This window comes from Solea solea, chromosome 3, assembly GCF_958295425.1.
Source record: "Solea solea chromosome 3, fSolSol10.1, whole genome shotgun sequence".
Lineage (NCBI taxonomy): Eukaryota > Metazoa > Chordata > Actinopteri > Pleuronectiformes > Soleidae > Solea > Solea solea.
Window position 1 is genome coordinate 21,119,258 of NC_081136.1, and position 17,759 is coordinate 21,137,016.

At 39.9% G+C, this 17,759-nt stretch overlaps 1 protein-coding gene across 2 annotated transcripts in view; it reads left to right on the forward strand.

Moving 5' to 3' along the window:
• The window catches only part of chst11 (carbohydrate (chondroitin 4) sulfotransferase 11), a 109,012-nt gene that overhangs the window by 983 nt on the left and 90,270 nt on the right, over positions 1 to 17,759 (forward strand). The gene's annotated exons all lie outside the window — the stretch shown is intronic.

Sequence of the window (17,759 nt, forward strand, 5' to 3'; positions counted from 1 at the left end):
ATGTGCATGGTTCAGTCTAATTTAACAAGTTCAGATGTGTACATTTGAGTGACATCTTAACAAATCAGGATTATTTTTTATTTTAAAGTTCTACACAGTCTTCTGGATCCAGTTGATCAAAATGTAAATGCATGTGACACGCCTTGGTGGAGATCTGTGCTCTCTGATTGCTCTTGTCTGAAATAAATTATTTGATAAACTTATACTTATATATACCCCAAAATATGTCAATAAATAAAATATGCTATCAGCCTTAGATTTTATTTCCTCACATGACTTCTGAAGTGATTATGACAGACAGCAGCATCAGTAACAGCAGGTCAGTTTTATCACATCACATGAAACCCTATCATTTATGTGTTTTTGAATGATTTGCCTCATTCAGAGTTTCAAGTCTCAGGAATGTGCCCACATTTTAAAAGTCCGTTTTGTGTAGCACAATCATTTTTTTTTTCCTCAAGTCATTTGGACAGAGTCATATGAGATTGCCCCAAACTGAATGACAACAAATGCCAGACAGATGGATAAGTGGACCACAGTTAGTCCTTTTTCTTGTTAACACTGACGTTACCTTCACACCTCACTGCTACATGTGTTAAAGTAGTTTGTAGTGCTTAATGGGGTTTAAGTTTTCATCAGTGTATAAAAGGGCTGCATACTATTGCCTACTATTTTGAAAATCAAACAACAGTTTGAGTTTTTTACAGCTTTTTAAATGTGCTTAAGTAATAATATTTGACCACAGCTTCAATTTCCTAAGTGTTGCATGTATTAGGGTTTCCCAAAGACTGGATCAGGACTCAGAGATGGGTCACCAGGAAATGTTTTAGGTCCCCACACACATTTGCAGAATTTTCCCTAGACTAATTCAATGCATACAATTAAGTTTTAATGAATTTACTGAACATCATCTTGGAAATTATTTGTTAACTCATTCAAAGTGATATTAGGTATTACAGTGTTGCATTCAATTAAATAAATAGGTTCCCAAAAAGAAATAGTATATCAGAAATGTTGATGCTGTTTCAAAGTAAAAGCACTCTAGCCTTACTTTTCCCAGAAACCTTGATTGTGAATTTTCTGCTGGACTGACAGATGCATGGCTCATTCTGTAGAGTCCTGGTATTTAGTTGAGTAGAAGCTTTAACTATGTAATACAGCGGTTTTCAAAGGAATACCCCAGGGCTGCACGATATTGGAAAAAACTGACTTTGCAGGGTTTTTTTGCGATGCATATCACAATATTAAAAAATACAAGAATTCAGACAGATGGGGCTCATCTGTGAATAAACAAGATTGCTGTTGAATCATAACATATAGAGAGGAGAAAATGAAACCTATTTTTACTTGAATAAACAATACAGCTCATCTGTGACTGTGTGTGTGCTGTGCGCCATTCTCGGCCCGCAGTAAAAACAGTTGGATGGATCTCACTCGTGCGGCAGAATTGTGTTTTTCCTTCTCAGAAAGTATTTCGGATTATGACAGAAAGTCAGTAGATTTGTCACTATTCATTTTTTTGAAGAAAAAAATAGTTGCTGCGTCCTTTTTTCCTCCTCCTAAAGTCTGTAAATATGCACATGGAAACGGCATGAACAGCTGAATGACCTGAGTCTCATAGTGACAGACGGGCAGGTGGTATGGAGAGGAGGGAGGCTGAGGAGGAATGGAGAATGTGAGAAAGTGTGTAAATGTGGAGGAGGTCAGTGAGGTATGGAGGGCTTTGAATGTTAAATGAAGGAATTTGAGTTTGATGCGGAAATGGATGGGGAGCCATAAAAGTTGTTTCAGGACTGGGGTGATGTGTTGTGCGGATGGGGTTCTATTGATAATACTAGCAGCTGATTTCTGAACCAGTTGAAGTTCACGGAGGGATTTGTGCGGTAAACCATTTGGAACTCCATTGCAGTAGTCAAGACATGATGTGACAAGAGCATTGACCAGGATGGCAGTGGTATTGGGAGTGAGTGAGGGACGGGGCTGTTTATATTGCAGAAGGTGAAAGTAGGTGTACCGGGTGATGTGGTTTATGTGAGCTGTGAAGGAGTGGTTGCTATCAAGGATGACACCCAGACTCTTAACCTGAGGGGACCGAAGAACAGTGGAGTTGTCGATTGATAGAGATAAATGAACATGTTTGGAAAGTGGATTTGGAACTAAGGCTGTTGGAACGAATTTCGGGAGTCGAATATAATTCAAATATTAAAAAAAAGACTCAAGCAAGGCCCTCTTTTCTCTGCATATCCACTACATGTGAAAAACAAAATGCTTTGGTCGTGTACGACCCTTGCAGAACAATAAAGTTTTATGAATTACAACACTCACGTTCAGTCAGAAACGATGGCGATAAAACAACCACAGAGATCAACACTGCTTACCATCTAAAGAGCAATGTGGGGAAAGTTTTTGGCTTTCCATCAACAAACTGAAAAAATACAAATAAAGATATCGTAATCTGCAGAATATGCAACGTTAAAATGAAATATCACTCGACAATGAGCAACCTGAGGGGACACCTGCCAAAACTGCACCATGGCATACCAGCCGAGATTAAGTCTGAGCAGGCAAGAACTAAATATTTTTTGCCTCCCTCCACATCAGCTGCCTGTCAGAATGCTATTACGGAAGAACTGGTACGCTTTATTTGCAAAGACATGAGACCGATTAACATCTCACAATCACCAACAGAGTTGCCACGGAGGTATATGTGACCATCACTACACATTTCATAGACAGTTATAATTCACAAAACGACCGAAGCTCAGACAATGCACACTGCCAAAAACATAGCCAGACGCATCGGCGACATTGAACATGAAACAACCATGTGATATTAAGTTAAAATGTACAGTATTTAAATATTACATTACATGTCATTTAGCAGCGACTTACAAGACAATTGGGTACAATCAGCCAGGGGTGGAGTTGAACTTGCGACAATGATGTCTTTTGCACACAGGGTACAGGTCCTAACCACTGAGGCAATCCATCCCTGTACATATAATATAATTTGTATATAAAAAATAATAAGGAATGGATCTATAAAAGGAAAATAGACAGCCCTATTTTACATTGCATGTCATTTAGCAGACTCTTTTATCCAAAGCGACTTACAAGGGAATTGAGTACAACCTGCCAGGGTTGGAGTTGAACTCGGGACCATGAAGTCTTTTACACACAGGGTACCTGTCTTAACCACTGAGCTACCCCACCCCAATGAGGAGGAATTCAGCATATTTTCTGTCCAGGCATGATATAAAATTCTTTGTGAGACAATTATTGGTATCCCCCATGTGGATGTTGAAATCTCCTAGCAGAACGATGTTGGATGACTGGGAGCTTGAGGTGGAAATGTAGTCCATAAATTCAGGATTAGGTTGAGGTGGATGATACACACAGGCAATAATAGTGGGAACCAGTCTATTCAGTTGAACAGCAATACTGCAGCCCATACATATCAGCTATGACAAGAATTGTTGGGATTATGTCTAGAGCTAAACTTTTGGCCTAAAGACATGGTTCTATGGCAGTTACTTGCTGTAATATGATATAACAGCACTGGAAATGGCAGCCATGTTTTAAAATGGCCGCCATCTTAAATTTGTAAATGGCCAGTATCCTTTTTGTAGTAAGTAGACCCTAAAGAAAATGTTTGCCAAGTTTCATGCGTCTATGACTATTTCAAAAATTCTTATGGAATATGCAATTACCCGCTGCAGTACATGTGCTGGGGTACCCCTGAGCAAGGTGCCTGATCCCCATTGCTCATCGTTAATTGGACATTCTAAATTGACCCCAGCCATGGAGGGCCACATCCAGTGTACTCCTATAGTTGGTCCCAAGCCCATATAAAAGGGTGGGTTTTGTCAGGAAGCACATCGGTGTATAAATCTCTGCCTAATAAGCAGATCATCCGCAAAAACACATAACAATAAAACCCTTTGTGTCTATGTATTAAATTAAATGACAGCTCTATCCTCAAGAAGAGCAGCACAGCTCACTCATGTGAGACTTAGCAGATAAATGTCTGATGCAGGCAGTGTGGTTGCTCTAATCTGTTAACATGGCTGCTAAATGTAAAGCAAGACATTCTTTGATGTAGACATGCTGTGCACACGTGCAGTGAGGCCCAGTCCTTGGATCAAGGGTGACAACAAGCTAGAAATTAAAGCAGTATATATTTTCTTTCTCAGCTGATGGTCACTTGTGTGACAAATCAGGAAACAAATGTGTCATTGATTTCAAAGGTCTACATATTTGCTGGCCAAGAATAAACCACGGCGTTACAGTTTTCAAACAAAGCAGAGTCCAGTGTTTCCCCTATATGCACGTAGCAGTGGCGGGCCGCCACTTACGTTACATTATTTTGCGCTGTGGACGCTTCATATCCAGGTCAACCACACCTGTTTGAAACGATTTTATTTATGAAAATAAATCACGAACCTTCGCTACATACTGGACATATCATCCAGATATATGTTACCGGTTTATGCAGGTGAAAACAGTCCTGCAATTTCACGTGAGTGTCGCACAGTAACGTTACAGCAAACACAATCATTTGACAGAAATAGCAAGGAAATACATCTAGGCCTATAGGCTTATCTGTGAAATTAACAACATTTGGAAGATCCATCTTCATACAAAGGTTGTAAGTATTTCACATGCACCGTTTACTTTATGCTGCGTTCAAAGACAAAATCAGAGGTCGGAATTTCCCAATTGAAATTTCCACATGCATGTCATTGCCATTGTTGTGTGCCGTCAGATAACTGATTCTCCATTAAGTCGGGGTAGATGGATTTAGTAAGTAAGGACTCCGAGTGGAGTTCCAGTGTACTTTTTTCTAGTAGGAGGTTGGAAACTTCCTACTGTCTCGAGTGCAGAGATACGTTAGCCTACATATTATTTGGATAGTATTATCCAAGAAATGTTTGGCGGGCCGGAGGTGTTAATGATGGGTGGAGGGGAGGATTGTGATGGGGACAGGGGAGGCAATGGGAAGATGCATGGGTTGGAGGCACAGACCTTTTGGATTGTTGTTGTACTTGTGTTATGTGATTTTACTGTATATGGTTGGTTGTTAATATATTTGTTGTTAAATTATTGTCAATTATTGTGTTAAAGATTATATGTTATTGTGTCCAATAAAAGTGTATTTTCCTATAGCTTGAGACACATCGTATGTAAGCTCGACAGACATTTCCCCTGCTCATTACTGTGCACAAATGTACTGTTATTTACTTAAGCCTAAAGAGCCCCTCTGACACACAGAAACCTCCCGGGCAGGGTGCACCTTGCGCTTTACTTTTGCATGCAGGTGAAAACTCACCTCCACTGCTTCAACTCCATCTTAGGGGAAACAGTGTTTCCTACATTGGCTTGAAAAATAGAAAAATAAATGTGATGCATATTAAAATGCAGTAGGGTGGGTGTGGCCTAAGACTTTACAGTGCTACTATTCACCTCCCTGTCTGCCAGACAAGACAACACTCCACTCACTCCCGTTTGGTCTGTTTTGTTCTGTCAATTAAAGGGAAATAACTTGTGACATTCAAAAAAAATGCTGCTACATTAAAGGACGAACAACACAGTGATTGAGCACACACAAGTACATTTTGCCCCAAGGTTGTTTTTCCCTTGCTCCCTAATAGGCTACACAATTTCTAAGGAAACAGCTTAAGTACTCTACCAATTCAAAACCATTATTAGAGGTTACTCTTGTAAAATATGTATAATAACCTTTGACACACCTATCGCTTCTGTGTTGAGTCTGGATGCTAAGATTACAAGCTGCATACTATAGCTTCATATTACCTTTACTGACAGGGTCCCAGTTATTTATACATACATTCTGCAAATGAACGACGAGAAGAAGGAAACGTGATGATTCTGTAAAACTGAAATGCTATAATAGTGTTTTTGTGGCTAAATGGCTTTAACGCTGAGCAATAACGACCAGCTATTTGTCTCCAGACTTCCCTTGCAAAATCCGCACAGGACTGAGGCAGACAAGCTTCCACTGTCATGTCAAGACTTCAAGGAACCTCCACCTCAGATGGCCCTATAATCAGATATGATTTACTTTACAATTACCTAAGTGTATCCTGTCATGGGAAAATGGTGTGCTACTGTATGCTATTATATAAATATATTTTAAAAATGGAACGTAGACTCCATTAAACTCCTGTTAAACCCCTGGATTGTGTGCCAATCTCCACAGGCCTTGCATCAGCGTCTGTCTGACACACACACCCTGCTGTGAAGCATTCAGTTTTGTCCTCCATCTCTATCATGTCATCTGCCGTGCAGATCTACAACTACCAATCCTGCCTTTTTATTACCATATTTGGATTTCCTGGATGTACCCTTCCAGCTCAGGTCAACTCAAAGAAATTATTGTTTAAACCTGTGACTTCTGCTCATAAATTATGGGTTAGGGTTAGTTCATTTTAGTTTGCTTCCTTTGTCTCTATAGTGGGTCTGGCAGAAGAAAGAAAATGTGCATTATTGCATAGAATTTCAATTTCAGGAACATGTCTGGACTTAAGGATATGTCTAAAAGCAGCTGTTACATCAAACATTTTGATGGTATTTAGTGTGTTTTCCTATGGTTTCTGTATAGAACCACACCCACTGCCACATTTTTCCATTTTTTCACACCATATATCCCTGTGGTTGTATTATACAAATTGTTTTCATTGCCAAGACAAGTGGATTATGGAGGTTAACTTCTAAAAACTGTGTGTGTTTGTCACATCCCTGTCATCATCTCTATAATGAAGTCCAGACGCTCACACAGATGGTCATCAGTCTAGTAAATGAGGCATCCTCCATGTTGCGCTCCAGCCTGCAGCCGAGTGATTTTGCATGTGTCTAGTCTGACAGTGATTCACAAAGACATGGGGTTCTTACAATGAGGAGATAGACACTGCATGGTCTGAAGCCAGCTGGTAACCACCACAGAATGTAGACTAGGGTTGGGCGATATTACGATAACAATATGTATCACGATAGACACTTCCACGATATCAATAGAAAAAAACGTTAAATAGGACGTCACTCAAAAAGGAAAAAAACAAAACAAAAAGGCGCTATAAAAATAGATGAAGCAGGTTTGTTTGCATAAACAAACTTAGTCTCTCCTTCGTAACCAAGTTGCTACCATGCTTGCAACCTGTAGAGTGGCCAGAGCCTCTGGAGTGGCAGTCAAACAGCCGATCACTGAACAGTCAAGTTTGGTGGCTTATCACAGATGCTTCTAAGAGCTTAATGACTATGATAGATGAAGTTAAAAGTGAATTCAGTAAAAATATTATTCACTCCAGAAAAAAGCAAAACTTGCCCTGGCTTAATGAACAAGTATGGGCCTTAATGAAGTAGAGGGATTATGCATTAAAACTGCAGTTAAGTCGGGTTTAGCCCATGATAGGAGAACTTTCCAACAGTTACGCAATCAAGTTGTAAGGGAATTGAGAAAGTCTAAAGCAAAATTTTTTATCAATATCACCAAAGGTCACAGCAGACAAATTTTGAAAAAACATTAACAGGGTCTTAAAAAAAGATAATAATAATAGAGATAAAGGGTTTGAACTACAAGTGCAGGGGACCTTAACTCAGGATATAGTTAAGATCTCTTCTGTGTTTAATACTTATTTTATTGACTGTGTTCAAGACTTGGCAAAAAGCTTTGGTCCTAGAGAGAAGAGCATTACACCACCAAATTATAATCTTCCACTTTTTAACATCTCTGAGGTGACAGAACCATCTATAGTTAAAACCAAAATCCAGTTTAGTCTAAGGCTAAAGATAAGTTTGACTATGACAGTGCCTTTGTGAGGAAGTATAAAAAATTACACATCTGGTTAATCTGTCTATTAAACATAGTTTTTTCTCTATTGCCTGGAAGTCAGCAGTGATAACTCCTGTTTTTAAAGCTGGTGATGTAACTGACATTATTAACTACAGACCTATCAGTATACTTCCTATATTCTCCAAAGTAACTGAAAGGATTGTGTGTGACCAGTTGATAGCCCACTTAAATCAAGGCCATTTCCCACTGCATTCTATGCAATTTGGTTTCAGGAAAAATCATTAAACAGAGACAGCAAACGCTGTAAAGCTGTCAAGTGTCAAAAGCTTTAAAAAACTTTTGACACTGTAAATCATAATGTTCTGTTGTCTAAGTTGTTCAAATTTAACTTTTCATCTGAAGCTCTAACATGGATGAAATCTTATTTAGATTCAAGTAAGCAGTGCACCAGAATTAATGATACATGCTCTTCTTTTGCTAATAGCACCATTGGAGTCCCACAGGGATACATTTTAGAACCAATTTTATTTAGCTTATACATTAATGACCTGCCTCTGATTTGCCCAGAAGTGCATATACAAACGTATGCTGACGACACAGTTATCTACATACATGCTAAGGATAGAGATGAGGCTGCATCAAAACTCACTGCAGTACTACACAATGTCTCAGACTGGCTAATTAGCAGCTGTCTGACTCTCAATGTCAGTAAAACAGTTGGTATGTATTACTCCAACAAGAGAAATGCATAGCAACAACCTGATATTTTTGTCAAAGGAGAGGGGATTAAAATTATTGACAACTTCAAATACCTGGGCATAATCATTGATTCTAATTTAACTTTTAAAAAGCATATTAAAATGATAACCAGAAAAGTTAGAGCTAGTTTTATTAATTTTAGACATATTAGGCATCAGTTACCTATACATGCTGCTAAATTGTTTATGCATTCATTGATCCTCTCACATCTGTCATATTGCACTACAAGCTGGTCCCAGTCAGGTGTGACTACGCTGAAACCCTTGTACACCCTTTACAAACAGGCTGTTAAAGTTCTTGATAAAAAACCAAGACACTACCTTTATAAAAAAGCATAACCTGTTGACCTTAAACAATTTTCTTTAATGTGCTTGATGTACGATCCAGATCATGGAGATGATAAAAGGAGGGACCATGGTTGCCATGGTAATTAAAACTATTATGGTAAAGTTCACTGGTAACCGTTGCAGCCCTAGCTGCACATGTTGCTGTCGCACTCGCAAACATAGAATTGAAGTGAATTGCTCGGCCTCATTATCCGATACCCGATCCGGCTATTTAGTCAACATTTGGGCCGATATCTGATATTAATATCGGATTGGTGCATCCCTAATTGTTTGGTCTATTTGTTTTATGATCAATTTTACTATCTTTCCTTGTAATTGTAATATATACTTATTCGATTAAAGCTTTATTTGAAAGAAAAAAAATTGTACACAACACACATGCTTTATGTGCATGCTCAACGTCTCCTTTTCTTTTTTGGTATATTTCCGTCACAGAGCCACATACAGGCCTGGCATATGCACTACTGCATTTATAGTCATTTTCAGGGATTTCTTGTTGATGAAGACATTTCTTGAAATGGGAAAATCCTAAAAAATTACAAAGAAAAACATTGTGTAGATAAAGTTCTGTTCCCCTATGGATAAGGACTCATTATTTAACAACCTGGGGATGAGCCTTAACAATCAACTGTTTTTCTAGTGATCCTGCATAGTGCAACTTTAACAGCACTCACTTACAGAATATGATATTTGCACATACATGTTGCTGCAACAGAGCAATTGAAAAGTCTGATGATGGCCGCATCACACACACTATATTTCCTGTGGCTCTGCTTTACCACAGAAACCACTTTATTACTTATTCATTATGAGTGATGTCCTGATCCAAGTCTTTTAATATTGGGCATCTGAGTTCAGTAATGAATCTGATCTCATAGTTTATTTATTTTACTACAACATTGATTAAACAGCTTGTACCAGACGCAATGAAATACCACAGCAGATGATTAGTTCAATTCAATTCAATTCAATTTTATTTGTATAGCGCCAAATCAGAGAACCCCAACAGTTCACACAATGAGCAAGCACTAGGCATCAGTGGAGAGAAGAAATCTCTGACAGAACCAGGCTCAGAGATGTGTGGTCATCTGCCTCGACCGATCGGGGTGAAAGGAAAATGGGGGACAGCGGAGAGGTGGGGGACAGAAAGGGGGGAGAGAAAGGACAAGTTCACCTCTTCCAAACACTGAAGGACTAAAAATATGTTCTGCAGGCTTCTCTCGCAAACTGTTTGACCAGTTACAGTTACTTAAGAATTGCAGCATGTAGGAGGAGATGAAGCAAAGGAAAAAGAAGATAAATGCAGTAATGCAACATGATAGACATGTGACTATCCCTGGGATTGGTGGCTGCGGGTCTCTCCTGCCCTGTGTGGCTGCTTGATGCTCTGCACCTCTGGATCCTTATTGGTCTGAAGGTGACGCCGTCCCCCGCTTAGATTCATAAACCACATCTAATGACAACCCCTACACATATACACAGTTATGTGCATTAACACACACACACACACACACATAATAAAATAAACTCAAACTGATACAGTTGTTGTAAGCTTGGTTACCTTTTCTTAATGTGGTTGTTAACGATTACTGTAGTTGTTGTACCTGTGATTGTCAGTGCCATTACTGTTATTGGACTGTGTTGTCAAAGTGTACCTGTACTATTTCTGGTGTGGTTTCTCGCTCTCTCTCTCTCTCTCTCTCTCTCTCACTCTCTTTCCCACTCACTTCTCCCTCTTCCCTTAATTTTGTCTGTACACTCCCCATCCCCTGTCCGGTCCAGTTATCCCACATTGCCACATCGCATTATAATTCCCATTATAATTTAATGTTATATAGATCCCAAAATAATTGAAAAGTAGTCAACACATTAAGTGGTTCTGAAAGAAATACTTAGTTGCAGTAATTGTCTCTACAGTGACAGCTGTTACACAGCTAATGATATTGCTTTCACCACTCTAGTCTCATTTGGTTGAAATAAAGGTCAGCATTGTCATAAAGAAGTGTTTTTACGATTATTAGGGTTCACAAAGTGAACAAATTTACATTACCTCTGTGGGAGAATCCATGCGTTCCTGCTTCTGTCTCTTCTCTGGTTAATTGTTTCATGAAGAGTCTGGCTGATGATATCCTACATATACTGTACATCTGGCCTGAACACATTAGGTGTGCTTTTATACCTAGCTCGTTGTTCCGACAGCAAAAATAAAAGTGCTATATAACAAAGTGGTTTACCTGAACTGTCCGGTGAATATGTCATTATGCCACCAGAACACATCTTCTTCTTCGGAGGTGTCTGTATGCAGCAACACTGCGTCTTCTTATCGTTATCAGATATAGGGCATTGTTTTCTCGGTGTAGCCTAGTTGCTCGCTCAAATTGGAAATGTTCATATATTGGTCACCAGAAGCACAAGAAATAAGCAGTTACAGTTAAACAATACTGTATTTTTGAGACTAGATTGGACAACATAAAACATGCCTGTCTATGCTAGTTTAAAATTCTACTATTGTGACTATAGTTTATGGGTCCTAAAAATAAACCAGTTAGCAGTATAATCATTGCTTTCATTTACTTAATCATTACCTACTGCTTTATTCTCCACATGAGGGTTTCGGAGGGGCTGGAGCCAATCCCAGCTGAAATATGGTGATGGGGAAGGGATACAACTTTGGTCAAACTGGGATTGAACCGGTGACCTTTTGATGTGAGGTAATAATGCTAGCTGCTGCAATACCATGTGATGGCTGTGTGTCCAACCATTAGTCATGGGAAGATTTGAGCACAGTCACATGTCAAATTTAAGGTATCAAAATGTTCTGCTGTTTTGGAGCTATGATAAGAAGTGTAATTACTTGTAGTGTATTAGGTTTAAGCTAATGTACTTTACAGATTTGGTGTTGTGTGCATAAATTCACATGTCTGATACAATATTTTCAGTATCACAAGATCTCTAGCTGTGTCCCCACACACACAAAGACACAAATACGGTGTTCCATTAAAATGATTAGTTAATCAATCACTTGCTCATTCAGGGTTTCCAACTGACAACAGATTAGAAGTCTAAACATGGATGGCTCTATGCCACTTTTTCATCTCTTGTGAGTACTGATATTAGCCCAATGCACCTATTAATTTAGCTTTTTGAAAATTCTTGTTTCATCTCATAATAAATCCACATAGCTCACATGATGCCTGCAGACATGTCACTCACTCCTCACTCACATTATGGTCACATGATGTCTGTTGCGCACATCCCCTTTTACATCTGTACTTGATGCGTTTTTATGAGGCTTTTGGTTTATATTGGATTTAAAAAGATTTTTTTTATCCAATATACAACCCAGTGATTTTGACCAGTCGGATCAATACAATAATCAATATTGTACTGCTCATCCCTAGTATTGAAGTCCATTTCTCCAATTAGAGGCATGTTTGAGAACAGTGACCCCAATGAGACTCAGCTCTCTCTCTCTCTCTCTCTCTCACTCTCTCTCTGTCCCTGCACAGCTGACACTACCACTGAAGGTGTGGAATTTTGAGTTTCCCACAGACATTCCAAGCAGGAATATGTTATTATTTTTCCAGACTTTCCCCTTCCTTGCTTCAAACCACTTCATGACTGTTGTTCTGGAAATCTCTCCCTCACACTCAGACACACACACATACACATACACAGTAAAAGAATAAGGCCGGGCTTTTAAATAAGGTCATTCAGGTCAGTGTCTGTGTGCAGCTGACTGCTCCGCAGACACAAGGACTTTGACGGAGACGTGAAATGTGAGTGTGTGACTTTAAGGCCTCAGCGTACGAGCAGGTTACCACGCAGAGGCTGAAAAAAGGCACACTCCACACAAATACACACACACACACGCACACACACATACACTGACTGACTAAAATATCCCAGAGGCAGTTCACGAAAAACCAAACAAGGAGCCCACAGAGGGAACTGCCTTATTAGCTGCACTGATGTCAGCAGCAGCACAGACTTGGCTAGATGAGGCTGTGACTGCCACTGTCATAGACATCAATTTACCCTGAGCTCACACTGAATTCAGAGAGAAACAGGTTCATCGCTCACAGCTGTCAGTGAGCGATGCAGGTTGCTGAAATATGACAACAGGCATGTCAACCTCATTTTAGCCTAAATTACCTAAATGTCAGGCTCTCTCTATGTGATTGGATGTGTACTTGTATTTGTTTTACACACCCCTTGTCAGAACCAGAAGTCCTTATCTGGACAAAAACCTCATTTCTGAGGAACTTGTTAAATTTAGGACTAAGATTTGAATTGTACTTAGGTTAGGCATTAACTAGTTATGGTTGTGGTTAAGGATAAAGTGGATATTCTGCTTTCTGGTTTGCAGTCGGTAAACAACAGAATTTATGGACAAAATGTATCATTTAATAACATTAACATGTTGTAATGTGGGGAAATTGTCTGATTTATGGACCAAACAAATCAGTGAAGAAATAACCATTCATGTAGGTAATCATATAATTGTCTTTAAATTTATGTTTCTCAGAAAAGTGAATGGAAAGGTTTTTGTAGAAGACCAGCTTGAAAGTTGATTTATGAATGAAGTACTAACTTACAATGCAGAGCTAAGAACCTCACAGCATATATGAGATACACCACCACTGATTAGTGGAGAAATGTCTCTGTCTTTAGTGATTAATGACTAAAACTGTATATAAACACTAACTATTGTATGCATACAGTGAAGTAAAAGTTATCAAAATATCATTTACTTTTAAAGGGATAGTTCAGGTTTTTTGAAGTGTGGTTGCATCAGGGTGGACAGACACTGACATGGCAACTTTAAGTTTTTCAAATGATTAAATGCCTTATGACTTGTGACTATGAGTAGCAAAAGCTCTGAGAACACCTCTGTTATCTCTCTGGATTCCACATCATATTTATGGAATAGAAAAAGAGTTGTTCGAAAGCAAAGGTGGAATCGAGGATTCAACCACGCCCCCCAGTGTGACGTCCGTCAGGCAAGCCAGAGGGGAGAGAAGCAGTGGTGTAGTCCAGGGTATGTGCCGGTATATGGCGTATACCTACTTATTTTCCAGTCAGCATTGCGTATACCCACTTCTAAATCCCCCCTGATGCACACCATTCAGTAATATCTGTGAGCCACCCTCCTCTGTCTCTAATTGGCTGGTACTTGCTGCTTTCACTGATTAGATTGGTTAACTTTAGGCATGAGGATTGATGAGCCAATCAGAGGCAGAGTAGGGCGGGTCATGTACCTCAGGTGCCAGTGAAAAAAAACCAAAACAATAAAAAATCTTAGGTGCCAGTGCCACTTGACTACGATATCGGCAGCAGACCAAACAACAGATTAAGAAAAAACACAACAAGCGGCGGTGTGTGTGAGTTTTCAGCAGACCCATAACAACCGCCCTGAGCTTTGGAAAACAGTGTAACAGGCAGCTGAGCTTCAGACCCGTTCCTCCACTACAAGCCCCGCCCATCGCTAACGTCACTGAGCGTGAGCAACTCCTGATGCGTTCAGCGTACAATCTATGAAGAGGAAATATCATCCTCCAAGGTGGAAATCATCAGTATTTATGTTCAAAGTTGAATAACTTGTACTTTTATGACAGTGCACATTTAAGTTTATCTGATTGGTTTTGATGTTTGGAAGAGAATGATTTGTGTGTTTTATTTAAGATGAGATATGAACAAGGGTGCATTGTCAACTTCAGATTTGAAGTCAGTCAGTCATCATCTACCGCAGAGGGTCGCGGGGGGTGCTGTGCCAATCTCAGCTACATTGGGCGATAGGCGGGGTACACCCTGGACAGTTCGCCAGTCCATCGCAGGGCCACACACAGATAGAGAAAAACATTGCATGTTTTTGGACTGTGGGAGGAAGCCGGAGAACCCGCAGAGAACCCACGCACACACGGGGAGAACATGCAAACTCCATGCAGAAAGGCCCTTGCTCCAACCGGGGCTTGAACCCGGGTCTTCTCGCTGCAAGGCGAGAGTGCTAACCACTACACCACCGTGTACCCCTGGGTTGAAGTATTTTATTTAAATAAATGTGCAAATAATAACCGAAACACCATGTTTGCCTCATGATAAATACATTTTACATTCATCCAGGCTGCTTGTGTGACCAGTAGTAACTACAAACTGCTCCTAATCAAGTCATGATGATTTTATAATAGTGAGTAGAAATGACGGATTTTTGGGTAAATTAAATAGAGTAGTCTTACATGTCACTGTTTCTAAAACAGGGCTTTTTTTCTGGACTACTTTAAAAAAAAAAAAAGGGGAAAACTGAGAGTACACCCATTTCTCCAGGGACCACTACAGACGAACAAAACAAGCATGCAAATGGAAATTATCCCGGCCAACTTTACTCTTTCTCTTTTGTACAAATTACAGATACAATTAAAACTATTAACAACTATTTAATGTGTTGATACTGTATATTGTATTGCCTTCATATGTAAATATGGTACAAATTTGGAATTGCAAAAAGTGTCCCACATGACACTAATCCACACTCCTTTTTTTTAAATCTATCTGTCAGTCTGTCTGTGCTTTATTTGTTTCCTTATTTTTTTTTTTTTTTTCGGGTACTTACCAATATCAGTTTTGTACAGTCAGGAGGAATACTTCCTCTCTGACAGCAAAGTTGGGTTGAACCCTGTTACTCTATGGTGACTGGACCTGTGCTGCTTCTCGGGGGCGGGGGGTGCAGCAGGTGGGCTACTGCTCTGCTCCATGGATGTAGTCTGCTCCGTGCTTGAACCAGCAGTGGCAGAGATACTCTGGCTACTACAAGCAGCAGAGCTAACGTTTAACTCGCCAGAGTCACTTTGGGTGACATGGATATTTTTGCCTGTTTTTCAGGCAGTGGGGGTCGACACAACATGTTGTCTTCCTCTCTCTGTCTGCCCGGTCGGTGTGGGAGGATCTCCTCGTGGGCCCTCTCCCCGGCCGTAACTGGCTCTAGGTCGGCTTGGAAAAGCTTGGGGCGAAGGTGGCAGGCGTTAGCCTGGCTGTAGGTGTGTGTGTTCACGTGTTTGTTTGTGTGTACAGCGGTGGGTAGCTCCTTCCATCGTAAAACAGAGAGCGCAGGAGAAGTGTAGATGTGCGACGATTCAGAAAATAAATGAAATATGCCCGCTTAAATGACATCATTATTTATTAAAAGAGCATTTTACAAGAGGCCGTGACACAAAGAGACCTGGAAGAGAGGTGAGAGTTTGCATAGGGAGGCCAAACAGGATTCCCAATGCCTGCTGAACATGCCTGTACCATGGAGATGGAAATGTATCTGATGGACAACAATGGTGCTGTTGAGCATGTGGGTGTGAGAGAGAGTGAGAGGGAAACAGGAATAGAATCAAAATAAAGGAAAAATCCAGATGGGGAATTGCAAAATAATGACGCAAAATGTAAGCACACTGGGATAGAGGGGCACTAAACACACATAGGCAAAAGTGTGCACACATTTGTATACACCCATATAATTCACATTAATTCATCAACACACAGTGCATCATTGAAATTTTCACCCATGTGCTCTCTCTCCACTTTAGACATTTCTTCAGTCAAGTGTGTCCTGAACACCCCGGATGTGGGTGTGTAAGAGAGAGTTTAACACTTCTGCGCACACTGCCTAAAGGCATGGTGGTAATGTAGATCTTGAGAAAAAAATGCCGTCACCCTGACTGAAAAGCCATTGTCTGTCTGGTGAACAAGACTCTGTCGTCCTCCTAATCCATGGCCCATTTCGTTTGTAACTGAAACCAAACTTAGACAAAGAGTACTATCAGAAAGTGTGTGTTACACTCACTTCAAAGAGGGTAGTGTCAGTGTCAGCAGCATGGTGGGTCGTCTCAACATCTGACTGTCAGAATGAAACCGTAGAGACTGCGTTGGCTTTAAATATTTAATGTAATATTTAAATAATATAATGCATATTCAATGCATTAAGGTGAGATAAAATTGTAGCTTAATTATGCCATTTAATTGGACCACTGTAATTTTCTCAGCACATGAGCACTGGCTTAGGTGGCGATATGTCCCCTTTCAGCTTGTTAATATCAGGCATTTTCAGGTTGACCTTTTACAACACAGACCAAAACAACTTTATCTAGCTGCAAAGTATTTAAGTAAGTATAAGTCTCTCTACTAGAGGTTGACCGATATGGGTTTTTCAATGACATACACATACATATACCTATCTTTTAAATCAGGGCACAGGTGGATAAAAATAAAAGCATTCATTTTGAAAACAATTACCCCCTGAGCAGAGTCTTTTATTGAAGTAAAGATTTGGCTCAAATAAAATTAGGACGGTCAAAACACTCATGGTTACTGCAAAGGTACCTACATGTAGTTCCAGGGGAAAATTCCTGTGGTCAAAATGTGGTTTTAAAAGTCTAGAGTCGAGAGAGCTTCTGCCTTTGATGAGTCCAGCTTTGTGTGGATAGAGTGTTCACTCTTGCCTCTATTTAGGAAAATGTTCCACTGATTGTTGCTGATTGGTCATTTCCTTTGAGCAAAGCGAAGAGAAGAGAAACTCTTCTACCAGAGAGTTTAAAATTAATGTGTGTGTGTCTGTTGTGAAGTAAGTCAGTCTACTGTTGAACCAACGTAGATCAGTGTATTTGTGTAATTATGATAGAGGTCAACTTCCGTGAACTCTGTTGTTTACCGACTGCAAACCAATAAAGACAATTAGGTCTTGGTCACATGATCCACAAGTAGCCGCTACATTCCAGCACCAAATGTTTTGTCAGCAGTGTTGCTGTACCACTATGAGAAGGGACTGGTTTTTGGTGTATTTTTGTTTGATACTGAATCTT